This window comes from Blennius ocellaris (genome assembly GCF_963422515.1).
Source record: "Blennius ocellaris genome assembly, chromosome: 23".
In the NCBI taxonomy this organism is placed as follows: Eukaryota; Metazoa; Chordata; class Actinopteri; order Blenniiformes; family Blenniidae; genus Blennius; species Blennius ocellaris.
The window spans coordinates 16,967,763-16,973,762 of NC_137672.1; positions in this window are offsets into that span (position 1 = coordinate 16,967,763).

The following is a 6,000-nucleotide window of genomic DNA, read 5'->3' on the forward strand; positions in this document are numbered from 1 at the left end:
TGACTGGTTCACGTAAATATTTTATGCAAATTTAATCTCCAAGGTTGTCACAGAGGAAGAAAATTGGATAAGACAGTGGCCTGTGCTGAGACGCCACGCAGCGCCAGTCGGAAATGAAAAACTGATTGTATTTGATATGTATGCTGTAACAAACATGAAATCATATTAATTCATTCCCCCCGTCCTCCTTCTCCACGTGCCTCGGTTTATGGTCAAAATGACTGATTACGCTTTTAGGAGCTTTGTTTCAAAATTCATCACTCACATTTTATGATAAATCACATCGAGGGCCCTTGAGCTGAGATAACTGTGTCCCAAATAAGACAAATGATAAATGAATACTGTAGTAAATAATAATAAATACATAAATAGCCTGAGTTCAATGGCTCTCTCACAGCAGTGGACGAGAAAGTAATTATACGGTTGTGAAAATTTAAAAATAAGACATCACCTGACTGCGACAATGTTGAGATGATGGTGGTGATTGAGGGGATTTTAAAACCTCTTAAATATCTGTGCAACTTTTCCTTTCAAACTTTTTCCCAACAGAATGAAAATAGCAAACGTTATACCTCCTTTCACAGCTGACAAATACCAAACAATATGACAAATAACAAACTCCAGTTTTATTCAATAAACCAGAATGGTAGAGTATCCGGGGACAAGGTGTTGGATTGGCTGAAGAATTATTTAACAAACAGAAAAGAGTGTGTGAAGGTTGGTGATTGTTGTTCTCGTATATTTGACATAACTTGCGGCGTCCCCCAGGGGTCAGTTTTTGGACCATAAATGATTCATCCTTTAACTCAATGAATATATGCAAGATGTCACACACACTGAAGATGGTGTTATTTGCTGATGACACCAGTATCTTCTGCAATCATTAACACAGAGGGTCAAAGCAAAATTTAAATAGATACATAGAAATAAATGATTTGTATTTCAATAAGACAAAATTGATGCTTTTGGGGAAAATAAGCAAACATATATATATAAAATAGAGGGGGTTAACATTGGAAGGGAAAATAATGTATTTTCTAGGGTCATAATAGAGGGTTAGTGGGTTAAATATGAACACATGACTGAAAACTAAAAAATACCTTCACAAGATTCAAAGTGATTTAAGCTAAAGTGAATCAAATTTTGACAAATCAACATTTTAAAACATTAAATCACGAAATTACTTAGAATAAGCTTGATTTATTACCTCTTTATTACCCCATGTTATTCAGTCAACTCATAGTTTGATCACTGGGTGGTATCGTTTGTGAAAAAATATACGATTTAACCTTTTGGGTTTTGTTTTGGGTTTTTTTAACATTTCACCAGAAGAAATATCCCCAATAAAGTGTCATAAAGTGAAAAGTAAAGCATCAGAGTAAATGACTGAAATCACATCACGTCACCATCAACCAACATGTGCAGCGACAAACTGACTACACAAAGGGAGAAGAAATGAGTGAAGTGGATCAGATTTCCTCCGCTGCCGAAGATGCTGTCGTCCTCTCTGACGGTTACGTCATAGGGATAAGTGGTGGAGGGAGGAGTATCGGGTGTGGTGTAGTAAGGATAAGGGGATGCGATGTAGTAAGGAGGAGGGGATGTGGTGTAGGGAGGAGGAGTGGATGTGGTGTAGTAAGGAGGAGGGGATGTGGTGTAGTAAGGAGGAGGGGATGTGGTGTAGTAAGGAGGAGGGGATGTGGTGTAGTAAGGAGGAGGGGATGTGGTGTAGTAAGGAGGAGGGGATGTGGTGTAGTAAGGAGGAGGGGATGTGGTGTAGGGAGGAGGAGTGGATGTTGGGTGACAGATGAAGCTTGAGTCTGGGTCAACGCCTGGAGAGGTGAAGTTCACAAAGCCAACGTCTGACCCGTTGACAGTCTCTTTGATCCAGTCCTCGTACCGGGACACACGAGTGTAGACTCCGGTATTCTGGAAATAGCCGCAGTTATAATCATAACTCAAAACTCCGACCTGGACCCAGGATGTGGACGTTTTGATCATCAGTGGGCCTCCAACGTCTCCCTGGTGAAAATAGATTGACACATTTAGATGAAGAGTGATCGTTGTGACAGACTTGAATATTTTATCCTCGATATCAGACAATAACAGAGTAAATCTACCACAGATGATGCAGAATGATAAGAATTATGGTGGGTTTTTTTAATGACCAAAAATAACTTTTTCATTGTGTTGCTTTTTTATTCTAAGTGGAGGCCTCACACCCACTTGCAATGAAAAAGGCAACAGCCATAACCTTAATCCCAACCCGTTCCCAGAATCCTCTCTGAGAGGCTCTCCTGCACTATGTGAAGACGTTGCTGTCATGCACTACTTAAAAAGAACACAGAAAGGTTTGGTCACCAGGCATGAGCCTTTCCCCGTTTCGTTGCCAACACAGATCATGTTGTCCGTGATTTGCAGGTAGTTGCTGTAGCAGGCACACTGATTGTTTCCCATTATCGGTACGTTCACCTCCTGCAGGATGTCGGCCAGAGTATAGTCAGCTAATTGGAGAGATTTCAGAACTTTGTGAGGAATCCAGCGGCAGGTAAACGAAAAGGAGCCTTCAAAAATGTGCAGCTTACATTTTTCACCAAATCCAATGACCCAGCTGCGGACCCCAGTGTGGAAGGTGCTGTTTCCCGAGGACAAGCAGATGGGCTGGATGCTCTGTGAGAAAGTTACTGGAGCCGAGAGCTTCAGAAGACATATGTCATCCTCAAAGGTAGAATCATCGTAGTTGTAGTCAGGGTGGCAGATGATTTGATCAACAGTCCTGGTCACGACATCGGCGCCTGGGTTGGACATGTTGTGGAAGCCGAGGAAGACTTCTGTGTTATTCAACTTATTTCTTGAGGACATAAAGAAATAGAACAAAAAAATCTCTCAGTCATGAAGTAGTTACCAGCAGCTTTAAGTGCTGCTACTCCCCTTGGTGACCTGCCGTCAGTCTCTTATACAAATATGGACAAAAACATGATATTCAGCGGCGTACAGACATTCTGGGCGGCAGTGTAAAAGAAGGGAACCTTCTGCAGCAGGTGGCCTTATTATAGTAGTGTGATATTTTGTTTTGCAGGGAAGTTGTTGTTCTATGATGAGAAAAGTTGATTATTTTCATTATGTTGTACATAAAACTGAATGTGTGTGACTTAATAATTTAGAATAAAATAACAATACTTATAGCTAAAATAGGCAAGATGAGCATTAATGGTGATGTGCTGCGTTTATTTTATATATGTATTATTAGAATGTGTGGCTGTGGTTCTCTTACCCTCTCACACAGCGAGCGGCTGTCAGAACCCACTGGTTGTTGATCAGGGTTCCTCCACAGGCATAGGAACCATAAATGTCTAGAGCGACATACCAGGGCCACCTGTTTGGAACTGCACCCTGACCACCTACAATTCTGTTGTTACTTACAACCACGCCACATTCTGAAAAGCATTAAAACAAGCCGTTTCTGTTATTGGTTCTCATTCATGAAAACCTGCAGTATGGATGTTAAACAGCTTGTTTCATTTGTTTCGCTGAAATTATGTTTTCAACTTTGCTGTATTTCAATTTTTTTACACTGTGAAACAATTTGAACTGCATTTTGTTTCTGAAAGTTGTTCTATACATAAAGCTATAATTTATCACTTTAGTCTCCCACAGTGGTAATACAGTAGTCAGGCTAAACATTATGACCATCAAATGTCATCATATGATCAAAACGTCAACCTTTTGTTGCCTGACATGTCAAGGTGTGGATTTTTTAATTGCTGCTCACTGTCTGAACCCGTTCCTGCTGGGTGAGTTTTTCTTAATGCCACCAACAGGTGGCAGTATGGCTTCTTGCACCTGTAAAGGGTCAATCTCGAACCCATTGACCTTTCACAACAAGATGTAAGTATGTAAGTAATGTAACTTTAATATGAAAACAACGCTACAGATCAGGTTTTTGTCCTGACATCACTTGAGTGAAAGTAGGAATGCAGTTTGTGTTGCATTATTGTTTTTGCAACCTAATTTACCCGCACCTTCCTCTGACAATGGTATGTACATTACTGCTAATAGAAGGAAAACTCTGATACTTACGTTGCTGCTGTGAATGACAACCTGAAATTGAAAACATAAAGACACACTTGTGAGCTTCAGTGATTAACGTTTGTATGCAGACGACTAACTGATGTATGGTGACATGTTCAAAACAATAACAATATAAAACAGATTTTCAGCAGATCGACCTGAGCCAAGCTAAACTGCAACTTCAACTTTGAGGCTGCTGCTGTGATAACCAGCACAGATCCTGTCCATCCTGGTCCGTCCCAATGAAACTCTCATCTTTCACATCTTCATCTCAGCCTCCTGTCTTTTGGACAGTCCCACCATCTCTCGACATCATAGCCGGTCTCACTGCCGTCTTATTGATCTTCCCTTTCACTCTTCCTGCAAATCTTCTGTCACAAAATAGCCCTGAAACTCGTTTCCACCAACTCTCCCTCACACCTTCATGATGTGGCTGGTCGACTTGATACCTCGGTAGTTACTGCAGCTCCACACATCACACTTGTTCCTAAAGATCAGCACCATTGCACTCCTCCTCCTCTTCCTCCTCCTCCTCCTCCTCCTCCTCCTCCTCCTCCTCTTCCTCCTCCTCCTCCTCCTCCTCCTCCTCCTCCTCCTCCTCCTGCTTTGTTCACTCACTCCACCATCTCTGCACTTTCCGTCCTCTGGTAGCTTCTCACCACCCCAAGGGCCGTTTGCAATTCCTCCAGAACATTCCTCCTCATTCAGCCTCCACCATTTAATCTTTGCTTCCGTCTTCTTTCTCTTTCTCTTCCTTGTTTCTAACCTCATTCTATAGACGACCATCCTCTGCTGCCTTGCTACACACCATGATATCAATTCCGTAAATCAAAGGTCAAAATTAAGTTTTAATATCAGAGACTTTTTCATTTGCAATTGTAATTTTTTTCACCTTAACATAAATTTTCATTTAGTGTTTCCAAAGTTTTTTCTACTTTATATGAACTCGAATCACAATGAAATGGCCCCTCAGGACATTTGGAAATTGCAGTTAAAACAATTTGTGAGTAAAAACACGAACTCTTCTGTAGTGTTGTGTTTAAATACACATTAAAGTTATAAAAATAAACTATTGTGGGTAATGTACAATAATAAATCACCCAAAACATTTCTCTTTTAGCACAGAAAAAGAAAGGTAACGTGAATGGATTGTAAAACTTTCTCTTACCTTGGTAAAACACAATGAGCATCAACGCCAAACCACGCGCGACCTGCAGCAAAGCCATGGTGACCAAACTTCTGCCACCTGGCCTTCAACAATTAATATAGTTCCAAAAGCTCCTCCCATGGACAATGGCTCGACCACTGACTTCGCATCAGTCACAGGCCTCTGGGAGGAAGCTGACAAACATGTTGTGCTCGATGCTATTGTGCCCATTGAATTACGGTTCATTAGAGGAATGTATTTAGATTGGCACAGCACAACAAGTTACACCTTTCTTCCACACTGGTTTTTGAACACCTGACAATCCTGGCACTGAATCAGACAGTTGTTCCTAAAATGGAAGCGAAGTAAGGACCCACACCGGATCAGTTGGCGGTCCACCATGAAGGCTGACATCAAAGTAGCAGAACTGAGGAGAGACGCCCAATGGGGAGAGTGGCGGCTCAGGAGGCAGCAGAGAGTACATCCAGCACCCTGCAGGACCCCGGCCAGGATGTTTACCTGTAGCCACTGTGGCAGACCCCGCCTTCAAGGATTGGACGACACAGTCATAGTGTATCAACTCTGCCACAGACTAATCCACGACTATTGTCTTCCAAGACTGATAGATGCCAGAGAAAAATATATATGAATCAATAAGTTCCACCTTGGAGTCGTTTTCAGAGAGTCTGAGTACCATTGGCAAGGAAATTGATCCTCATGTTATTTATTTTCACTTGAACGTTTTCTGCAATAACAACAAGTAATAATAACTAGTCAAGCTT